Below are 11680 nucleotides of genomic sequence, written 5' to 3' on the forward strand. Positions count from 1 at the left end.
AAGTAGTTGTTGTTGTTGTTTAGTCGTTCAGTCGTGTCCGACCCTTCGTGACCCCATGGACCAGAGCACGCCAGGCACTCCTGTCTTGCACTGCCTCCCGCAGTTTGGTCAAACTCATGTTCATAGCTTCGAGAACACTGTCCAACCATCTTGTCCTCTGTCGTCCCCTTCTCCTAGTGCCCTCCATCTTTCCCAACATCAGGGTCTTTTCCAAGGATTCTTCTCTTCTCATGAGGTGGCCAAAGTATTGGAGCCTCAGCTTCACGATCTGTCCTTCCAGTGAGCACTCAGGGCTGATTTCCTTAAGAATGGATAGGTTTGATCTTCTTGCAGTCCATGGGACTCTCAAGAGTCTCCTCAGAAGTAGTACCTCAGGTTAAGAACTTTACGTCAGGATGAGAACGGAAATCGTGTGCCGGTGGCGCGGCGGCAGCAGGAGGCCCCGTTAGCGAAAGCACGCCTCGGGTTAAGAACGGTTTCAGGTTAAGAACGGACCTCCGGAACGCATTATTAACCTGAGATACCACTGTGTAGGAAAGGGAGGAGGCAGGGGGAGGCAGTGACAACATTGGGCATTAGGACTAGGCGTTGTTCCAAAGCCTTCAAGGGAAAAATGGGCTTTGATGAGGAAGGGAGAGAGGCAAGTGTAAGGACACAAGAAGAGCCTTGATAGATCACAGACCGTTCTGGTTCAGCATTTTGTTTTCACAATGGCCAGGCAGGTGCAGATGGGGAGGACCTCAGTGCAACAGCACTAGACCCACTTGTGATTCCCAACAACAGTCACCGTCAATATACGGGGGTCAACATATGGCAGCCAATGTTGTGCCCTCCAGATGTTGTTGGACTACATATCCCATCATCCCTGACCATGCTAGCTGAGGCTGATGGGAGTCCAACAACATCTGGAGGGCGCTGCGTTGGCTATAACACATGGATGGAGAACCTGCACCCCTCCAGATGTCTGGGGACTCCATCTCCCACCATCCCTGATGATGGACCATGCTGGCTGGGGTTGATGAGACCTGGAGTGGTGCTCTAGTGTGGACCAGTTAATTTCTAAGGCAGTGGTGGGGAACCACGGTGATTCCCAAGAGCAACCTTCTGGCGGGGGACACATGCCGGCTGTGGGCAATGGACATAACAGTACAGTCAGGCTAGCTACCAGCCACACAGAAGCCGAAGAGAAGCTGTACCAACAATCTATCCCTCCAGGCAAGCATCACAGTTCACACAGAAATTCCAGCCAGGCAAAAGCACTTGAGGAGGCTGTGGAACAGGACCAGTAAAGGCTGCATCCTGGGGAGAGTGGGTCTGGCTTGTAACAGTCCCAAGGGCCAGATGAAAAGCCCTTGAGGGCCACCTTTCGGCTCTGGGTTTGAGGATCACCACCAATGGAGTTTCTTAGCGCTTTCTGATTTTATTTCTGTAGACCAGAACGTCTGCCCTTTTGTATATCTGCCTAATCTTGTATTTTTTCACCTTGCCTTTTCGCTTTTAAAGGGTTGGGGCTTCCGTAACTTCAAAGATGTGATTTCCTTGGGGTCATGGCATGGGTGATGGATTGTAGCGACATCAAGGAGAAGGGCTGACATTTTTCAAAGTTACATGTCCGTGGCTCAGCCACAACCAATATTTGCCAGCCATTGATCCAGCTTCCCTTGCTGTTATTCTTTAACTTCAGCGTGAGGTTCAAAGTTCTGTCATTTGTTTAAAAACTGATTTCATTGCTAGGGCATGTCCTCCAGCTAATCTAACAAGTGATAGAGGGCCAGAGGGGGAAATAGGAGGAGGGAACTGACCAGGTGGAAATTTCTGGTGCTTGCAGGCAGAAGAAAAATGCACACTTACCGTGTTTCCCACATTATAAGACACCGTCTTATGTTTATTTCACTCAAGAAAATAAGCCTATGGCTTATTTTCGGGGGGTGTCTTTTTTATTGTTACTATAAGTACGGTACCTCCTTACTGGGTCCTGCTGGCTCAGGGCTCGGGACGCGCAGCAAGCCGCCTCCTGCTGCTGCCAGATCCCGGAGGCGGCCTACTGGGTCTGGTTGGCCTGCATGGCCTGAAGCTGAGCGGCGGCAGGAGGTCCGCGGGTCCTTCCCTGCCACCAGGGCGCCGGCGGAAGCGCTGCTGGTCCCTTCCGTGCCGCCGGAACGTCGTGGGCTGCATGGCCCGAAGCTGAGTGGCGGCGGGAGGTCCGCGGGTCCTTCCGCGCCGCCGGGATGACGGATGGCAGTGGGAGCACTGCTGGCCCCTTCAGCCGGATGAAGGAAGCGGCCTGCCGGGTCGGTGCCCAGCAGCGCTGCGCGGAGCACCAGATCGAGTCAGTGCCCAGCAGCCCCGAGCTGGATTGAGGAGGCGGTGCTCCGTGCAGCGCTGCTGGGCGCTGACTCTGCAGGCCGCTTACTCGATCTGCTGCTCCGCGCGGCGCTGCTGGGCACCGACCCGGCAGGCCACTTCCTTGATCCGGCGGAAGGGGCCAGCAGTGCTCTCGCCGCCCGTCACCCCGGTGGCGCGAAAGGACCTGCGGACCTCCCACCACTGCTCAGCTTTGGGCCATGCAGCCCACGACACTCCATCGGCACGGAAGGAGCCAGCAGCGCTCTCGCCGGCGTCCGTCGCCCCTGCGGCGCGGAAGGACCTGCGGGCCTCCCGCCGCCGCTCAGCTTTGGGCCATGCAGCCCACGACGCTCCGTCGGCACGGAAGGAGCCAGCAGCGCTCTCGCCGGCGTCCGTCGCCCCTGCGGCGCGGAAGGACCTGCGGGCCTCCCGCCGCCGCTCAGCTTTGGGCCATGCAGCCCACGACACTCCGTCGGCGCAGAAGGAGCCAGCAGCGCTCTCGCCGGCGTCCGTCGCCCCTGCGGCGCGGAAGGACCTGCGGGCCTCCCGCCGCCGCTCAGCTTTGGGCCATGCAGCCCACGACACTCCGTCGGCGCAGAAGGAGCCAGCAGCGCTCTCGCCGGCGTCCGTCGCCCCGGCGGCGCGGAAGGACCCGCGGGCCTCCCGCCGCCGCTCAGCCTCAGGACATGGAAACTGGCAGGGATGGGGGATGGGGGAGCGCTTTCCCTCCTCCGCATCCCTCCGTGTAACTCTACCCTGCCAGGCGAGCGCTTGCGCTCTAAAGGAACGCAACAAGGTATGGCTTATTTTCAGGGGGTGTCTTAGATTTCACAACTGCTTAAAAATCCTGCCCTGGCTTACTTTATGACTACGTATTAAAAAGGGGGAAACACGGTAAGTGTCAACATGTGGCTGTGCCACATAGGAAATAGTCCAGCATTATAAAAGATAAGAATACTGACTATGAGGATCTTAAAAGCACAAACTAGTTTGTCTTAGATTCTACTCTTGCCAGTGAGCTGCAGCAAACCATAGTCGACAACAGGCGTGTTTGCAAATACAGTACATATTTCTGGCAGTGCTACTGGACACACTGAGGGAGATGCCTTATTTCTTTAAGGTGTACCTCTCCGAAAGCAGTGGGTGAAATATATCTTAGTGGCTGCATGCTGATATCAGTGTTCAAGGGAGCCAAACATTGCCTGGGTCCTGGGCCCACCCTGGAATCAGTTACCAGCTGAAATGAGGCCTAGTGTCTTGCTATTTAGACAGCTACCAAATGTATTTTTTGTTCAAGAGGGATTTCCCTGGTGTGACCTAGTCATTTTAAGGAATATTGACTAGAAATTGTTGTTAGGAGAGCATGCAGCTTGGATGACTTGAACTGAAAGTTCAAAGGCTTTATTCATGCAGGAGCAGATTTTTCTTTGAAGGAACTGTTTGTAGCAGGCACTCCCAAACTGCGGCCCTCCAGATGTTTTGGCCTACAACTCCCATGATCCCTAGCTAAGAGGACCAGTGGTCAGAGATGATGGGAATTGCAGTCCAAAACATCTGGAGGGCCACAGTTTGGGGATGTCTGGTTTATAGGATGAGTAGAGGAGAGAAATAACAGGCATCTTGTCTCATTATGTTGCAAAACAAAATGGCTCAGTTTTTAGGTATGAAGTTAGACAGAGGGGCTACAAGCAAAGTGTTGGCTAGATTGCAAGACAAAGAGTGGGCTTGTGCGGTTTAAAGTAACACATGTAAAGCTAAAGGCTCAAAAGAAGAAAATGTATTTGCTTTTCCCCAACATTTGTTTTATTGTTTTTAGTTGATTTGAGACTATAGTTTTTGTATTTTACGGTATATTATTTTATTGTACACCACTTTAGTAGCTTAGGGCTGTGAAGTAATTTGCAAGTCAGTGTATTCTCCAATTGTAGACATACTTGTTTATCAATATCTGCAGATCAATACATCCTGCTTATACTGCCTCTTGCACAGGTATGTCTTGCATCAACCAGGACGCGGGTCTTTTCCGCCATGGCACCCAGGCTTTGGGCTGACGCCTCTGGAGGTTAGGCAGGGACCATCTTGATCATCATTCTGACATGTTTTGAAGATCTATTTATTCATGCAAACACTTACCAATTTGTATTGTTACTAACAATAATTGTTAGTAATTATTCTTATTGACCTGGTTTTTCTACAGTGGATTTGTATTGTGGTAAATGGTTTTTTAAAATGCATTATAATATGGAGTATTAATATATTTTTCAATATATATTTCCCCCCTTTCCATACCGCCCTAGGGTTTCTTTTAATGGAGGGTGGTATGTAGATTCTTCTTCTTCTTCTTCTTCTTCTTCTTCTTCTTCTTCTTCTTCTTCTTCTTCTTCTTCTTCTTCTTCTTCTTCTTCTTCTTCTTCTTCTTCTTCTTCTTCTTCTTCGGTTTTCTTGGTTTACAAAGATATGTGCAATGTCTCTCAGCATTTTTACAAATCAGTTTCATTTGTTGAGACATTGGGAGGAGAGGGGAAGGAAAGTAGATGGGGGGAGGGGTGGGGGTGGTGTCGGGTGACAATGTTTCTATTTTGCTTAATAAGTGGGGTTTTTTTGTCAGCGTCACTTGTGTAGGTTCTCTGCTGTTCACTTGTGTTCCTTTGGTGGTGAGAGATGTTGGGGTTGGCCTAGGATATGGTTGTTCCTTTGTGGTTGGCTGTGGTGGTCTTTGTTTTGTGTGTGAGTGGGGTGGGTGAGTGTTTTGGGTCAGGTTAACCATATTGATTCGTATGCTGTTGGTGGATTTTTGTAATTGTCTTGTTGGGCTGTGTATCTGATAAAGGGGAACCATACCAGGGTGAAGCCGTCTTCTTCTATTTGTCCTCGTGTCAGTTTCAATTTATTGGTTAATTTTTCTAGTAAGGCTGTTTCCCATACTGTTTGGTACCATTGGTCCATGTTTACTCCTGACAGGTCTCTCCAGTGTCTGGTTATGGTGTTTCTGGTTGCTGAGAGTAAGTGGGTTATGAGTTCTTTGTGATGCAGGTGGGCATTTTATCCTGGAAGATGTTTAGGAAGGCCAATTCTGGGGTAAATTCTAATGTTTGTTGGGTTATTTTACCTATTTCTCTTATGGTTGTTGTCCAGAATAGTTGGATTTTGGGGCACTCCCACCACATGTGGAAATATGTGCCTGTTGAGGTGCATCCTCTCCAGCATTTTGGTGAGGTTCCTGGGCGTATTAGCGCTAGTTTTCTTGGTGTTAGGTACCAACTGTAGGTGATTTTCAGAGTGAGTTCTTTCCTTTTTGCTGATATGGATTTAAAGGGGGATTTAGACCACATTCTGGTCCATTGGGTGGGGTTAATCTCATAGCTTACGTCGTCTTCCCATTGTCTTTTGATTGTGTCTAGGGGGGGTGTTGTGGGATTTTGGAGCAGTATTTTATATATTGCATATATAAAGGTAAAGGTAAAGGGACCCCTGACCATTAGGTCCAGTCGTGACTGACTCTGGGGTTGCGCACTCATCTCGCATTATTGGCCGAGGGAGCCGGCGTATAGCTTCCAGGTCATGTGGCCAGCATGACAAAGCCGCTTCTGGCAAACCAGAGCAGCACATGGAAACGCTGTTTACCTTCCTGCTGTAGCGGTACCTATTTTGACGTGCTTTCGAACTGCTAGGTTGGCAGGAGCTGGGACCAAGCAATGGGAGCTCACCCCGTCACAGGGATTCAAACCGCCGACCTTCTGATCAGCAAGCCCTAGGCTCAGTGGTTTAACCCACAGTGCCACCTGGGTCCCTATATTGCGTATATATAGATGCTTTTAATAAAAGCAGCCACCATCATCATAATCTGTCATTTTCATTTATTTATTTAATAGGTATGAAGCCATTTTCAAAACGTCCAGTTCCTAGTACATCTTAAGCACTTCCAGATATTAAATAATAAGATTGATTTTTAATATATTAACTGGACCCATTCATTTTAACACAAGCAGCACTGTGAATGCTCTCTGAAGGAAATAAGCCAGTTCTAAATGGATTTTCTTATTATGTTTTATTTGATCATTAGTATAATGACCTATTCAGTTAGGTTAAATGATAAAATTTGATATACCTCAATTAACCACCCATCTTTTAAGCAATTAACTTGATTAAATATTGGAAACCCTCAACAAAATTGCACTTTGGGAGGCTCTGGGGGAGGGGGTGAGGAAAGAGGATGAGAGAGTTTCCTAAATTTGAAGCCACCATTTTCTGGCTGTTGATAACACATGCTTAAACTCTTTTCATCAAATTTGCCAAAGGGAGGATCAGGACTAGGTTCTGGAAGGGTCCCACACATAATAATTTATTGCGTTATTGGCCGAGGGAGCCGGCGTACAGCTTCCAGGTCATGTGGCCAGCATGACAAAGCCACTTCTAGCGAACCAGAGCAGCACACAGAAATGCTGTTTACCTTCCCGCTGTAGCGGTTCCTATTTATCTACTTGCACTTTGACGTGCTTTCAAACTGCTAGGTTGGCAGGAGCTGGGACCAAGTAACGGGAGCTCACCCCGTCGCGGGGATAGGGGACTCCTAATAACTAGTGGTGCCCTTAACAAACTGCAGCTCCCAGAATTCTTTGGGGAAGGCATAACACTGCTCTAGATATATGGTGTGAAAGTGGCCTTGACTTCATGTTCAGCCATTGTAACATACCCTCCAACGAAAATTGGGACGTCCCATTCCCATTATAATTTTACTATTTATACCCCATACACATTACTGGGTTGCCCCAGCCACTCTGGGCAGCTTCCAACATATATATATATATAATAAAACACTAAACAATTAAAAAACTTCCCTATACAAGATTGGCTTCAGATGGCTCGGTGATTGGATAACTCCATACCCTCCAACATTTCTCCAATGAAAATAGGGACATTCTAAGGAAATCAAAGCAGAAACCGGGATGGCTTCTCTTAATCCCTGGGAAATAGGGACACTTGGAGGGTCTGTTGTAGCTATCAGCAAAGTTCTGCAGGATGTGTTAAATCCCTTTTACCCCCAAATGGGTAGTCAGTGGGAGGGAGTTAAATACGCAGAGCCACAAGAGATGGTGTGGAGTCTCATCATCTCTGCAGACATATCAGGGAAACAAAGGAGTGTTGGGTGTGGCATCTCTGCCTCCCCAAATCCCCCTGCTTTGCTGTTGGAAGATCTTTGCTGGTGTGCAGCATGTCAGTTCCATCATGGTCCTTCTGTCTCCACCAATGGGATGGCAGTTAGGGCTGCTGCTTGAGGTCCATTAGCTGCCTTACAGCTGAGGTTGGGATTGCTCCAACAATAGAGACATTTTGATGTTTCCTGTAACTTCTAAGACAGCATACATCTGAATTTTGATGAGGTCTAGCTTGCTTCATAAATGACATTGTTGTTGTTTAGTCGTTTAGTTGTGTCCGACTCTTCGTGATCCCATGGACCATAGCACGCCAGGCACTCCTGTCTTCCACTGCCTCCCGCAGTTTGGTCAGACTCATGTTCGTAAGGCTGATTTCCTTCAGAATGGATAGGTTTGATCTTTTTGCAGTCCATGGGACTCTCAAGAGTCTCCTCCAGCACCATAATTCAAAAGCATCAATCCTTCGGCGATCAGCCTTCTAAATGACATTAGCTCCATGGAAATAACATTTTGGATTTTTTTTTTTTAGATTCAGGTACACTGGAATGACAATTTATTTGCCGGTTAAAGCAAAAGCAAAATCTACATTATGTGTAAATTGTGTTTGGTGTGAGTCCTTTCTGTGTTGCTATTATAAATCCACTGTTTCTGAATATACACTGTTTGGAAATGCACACCTGAATATAGTCATAGTTGAATCAAGCAGGACTATGTTGATTGATCACTGTACATTTAAAATTTTCTCTGTTGATATTCCTGCTGATTTTGTGTGATTGCACTGTGAATTTTCTTAAATTTGTAAATAGTACGTTTTAAAAAGAGTAGTGTTTGAAATACAAATATTAAACTTTCAAGGAAACAAGCCATATAATTTAAAGTACAATATGTGTCTATTTCCATGACTTCTTATTAATTTTTTGTTCTCCATCAGGCGAACAATAGCCAGTAATTCCCTTCATAAATCTTAAGAAAATAAAATGGAAAAGGAACATGATCTTTAATCAAATCAGCATTTGTTTGTGTAGCAAATGGAAGCATGTTTTCAAAGATATTCCAGTTATGAAAATGAGAACACTGTGGATTATATTCAACTAAGGCCTCATCATAGCAGACCATTGAAATGTATGAACCTAAAATGATCATGTCCATTACCTTCAATGGGTCTATTCTGATTAGAATGAGTGTTGAATACTATTCAGTGTGTTATTTACTTTGTTGTCATCCATCTGTCTTGGGAGATAATAGACTATTCTATAACAAAGTTTTTAGGATAGCTCACTTACACATTTGCATTTGCTGGTTTGCTTATTTTTTTAACGCACAAATCTATAAGCTCATTATGGGAGATGAGCTCATTATACTCCCTGTCCAGAAGTAGTTTAGCAATCTAATGGGTTTGGAAACACAACAAATTTCTTCTGGAATGTTTGAAAGCTTTTACCATTCGGAAGTTGTCTTCATTCAGCCTGAAAGATAGTTTCAGAACTCAACAGTGTCTTCTTTGAAAGGTGAATTCCAAGAATCCAGACTTCAGCGAATCATAACTTCAAGAGAAGTTAAAGTGAAGGGGGAAAATTGTTCTTGTGCCCCTTGAAAGTCAATCCTGGTGCAGAATATATAACGCCAAACCCAGCCCAACTGCACTTGCTGCCCAGCTGCCAGTCAGTTTCCTGGCCCAGTTCGAAGTGTTGGTTTTGATCTAGAAAGCCTTAAAAGGCTCAGGACCACAATACCTTCTCAAGGATTGCCTCTCCCCATATGAACTGACCCGGACCCTGAAATCATCCTCTGAGGCCCTTCTTTGCGTCGCCCCTCCACAAAAGGTCTGCAGGGTGGCAACACAAGAGCAGAACTTTCCTGCAGGGGATTCCAACTTGGAATGCTCTCCCCAGGGAGGCGAGCCAGGCAAAAACGCTCCTCTCCTCCTATGGCCTTTTAAACTGGGGGTGGGTGGGGGTTATTGTTTGGTTTGTTACTACATTAGGTATTTTTGTGTTTTTATATTGTAAACTGCACCATGAACGTTGGGTGAAGGTGGTGTAAATTTTTTATTAATAATAATACCAATAAGGGACACGGGTGGCGCTGTGGTCTAAACCACAGAGCCTAGGGCTTGCCGATCAGAAGGTTGGCGGTTCGAATCCCCGTGACGGGGTGAGCTCCCGTTGCTCGGTCCCAGCTCCTGCCAACCTAGCAGTTCGAAAGCACGTCAAAGTGCAAGTAGATAAATAGGTACCACTCCAGCGGGAAGGTAAACGGTGTTTCCGTGCGCTGCTCTGGTTCACCAGAAGCGGCTTTGTCATGCTGGCCACATGATCTGGAAGCTGTACGCCGGCTCCCTCGGCCAATAAAGCGAGATGAGCGCTGCAACCCCAGAGTCGGTCACGACTGGACCTAATGGTCAGGGGTCCCTTTACCTTTACCTAAGCTGGTTTACCAAAATTAAAGAAACACACCTTTCACTGAATGTGCACAGATATTGCAGGTTGTTTGTTTGTTCTTATAAAATAGAAGAGATTACAAAAACTTTATCCCCCCACCCCCTTGACAGTGCTTCTGCTGGTCCTTATTGCTCCAGCAAATGTGGTTTAAGATGAGGTGTTCATTCCCCTTATATCTACCGGCAACTTCCTCATAGTTTTGTTATCAGGTTTATTTCCTATTGCTCTCCCTGTGGGAGTTTACTGGCTTGAATCTGGGCCTTATGCCCATCCAACATACGATGTGGCACTAAAATGGTTCACCTTCAATTTCATATCCAGGTGTGTTATCCTCTTAATGTCTCACTAGACTCATAACACCGGTCTTGAAAGACCTACATTGGCTCCCGGTACGTTTCCGACCACAATTCAAAGTGTTGGTGTTGACCTTTAAAGCCCTAAACGGCCTCGGCCCAGTATACCTGAAGGAATGTCTGCACCCCCCATCATACTGCCCGGACACTGAAGTCCAGCACTGAGGGCCTTCTGGCAGTTTGGCACCTGTAGAACGCCATCTCATTAGATGCCAAGGAAATAAACAACTATCTGACTTTTAGAAAACGTCTGAAGGCAGCCCAGTTTAGGGAAGTTCTTAATGACTGATGTTTTAATGTATTTTTAATCTTTTGTTGGAAGCTGCCCAGAGTGGCTGGGAAAACCCAGCCAGATGGGCTGGGTATAAATAAATTGTTGTTGTTGTTGTTTGTTTACTATTATCCATATGTTTTACAGCTGGAGACTGAATGTTGCAGCTGAAGAAGGCACCTGTAACCTCTTTTGAGTATGTGCTGCAAATATTGTTACACATCACTCCAACCTCTGAAAATGAGAGACACCAGGCGTTCCAGTGCTTATCTGAGACTTGGAAGGAAGGTCAGTGGAAATTGTGGTGTCTTTAGGGTATATGGGTTTGTTTGTGCATTTATACAACCTGAACATAAGATGGAAGGCCCTCACAGCATCAATGCCCCAACAGATCTTGCTCCTACGGCAGTCACAGCTTTAGAGCCAACACACAGCATCATCTCTCTGCTTCCAGCTCACTCACACCCGGCAACTGTCCATTCCGGCCCCCCTTTGTTACCCTTTTTGGTTGTGTCTCCTTTGGGTGCAGCTAAAAGCAACCCAGCTCATCCATTTGAAGTGAAGCAGAGCACCATAAGTGCTACTTGGGGGTAGTTTCGGATCCCTCGGGTGAGAAACCAAGGCAGTGAATGGTATTTATACAAGGCACCTCATTTATCTAATAGTTTTCTGTGCTGTGGGGGTGAAAACGGATGATGTGTTACTGCCTGGCGGTTAGAAAGTTGGGGAAAGGTGGTTTCTATTCCTCGTGCCCCCATGTGAACCCCTGCTACTGGGCATATATTGTATGCCACCCCCCACCTCCAGAGTGAGAGGGACTGCTTGGCATGAATGCTTTATTTAGAGGGTGGGGTGTATTGCTTTGTATGTCAGTATTTGTCTAGGTTTGTCTGGGTCTCATGAGTGGGCTGTTGAGGATGCAGTGCAGAATTATCAGGACTGTGTGAGAGGAATAAAGTTTGAGTACATTGTTTGGGACGCGAGTGGCACTGTGGGCTAAAGCACAGAGCCTTGGGCTTGGCGATCAGAAGGTCGGCGGTTCGAATCCCCACGACGGGGTGAGCTCCCGTTGCTCGGTCTCAGCTCCTGACAACCTAGCAGTTTGAAAGCACG

The 11680-nt window shown here is 47.1% G+C and overlaps 1 long non-coding RNA gene across 1 annotated transcript in view; it reads left to right on the plus strand.

Annotated features, from left to right (window-relative positions):
• The window catches only part of LOC118077363 (uncharacterized), a 29496-nt gene that overhangs the window by 12297 nt on the left and 5519 nt on the right, over positions 1–11680 (plus strand). Inside the window, exon 2 of the long non-coding RNA XR_004691622.2 lies at positions 10715–10855. This is a non-coding gene — a long non-coding RNA (uncharacterized LOC118077363). The remainder of the gene's footprint in view (positions 1–10714; positions 10856–11680) is intronic.

This window comes from Zootoca vivipara, chromosome 11 (genome assembly GCF_963506605.1).
Source record: "Zootoca vivipara chromosome 11, rZooViv1.1, whole genome shotgun sequence".
Classification (NCBI taxonomy): domain Eukaryota; kingdom Metazoa; phylum Chordata; class Lepidosauria; order Squamata; family Lacertidae; genus Zootoca; species Zootoca vivipara.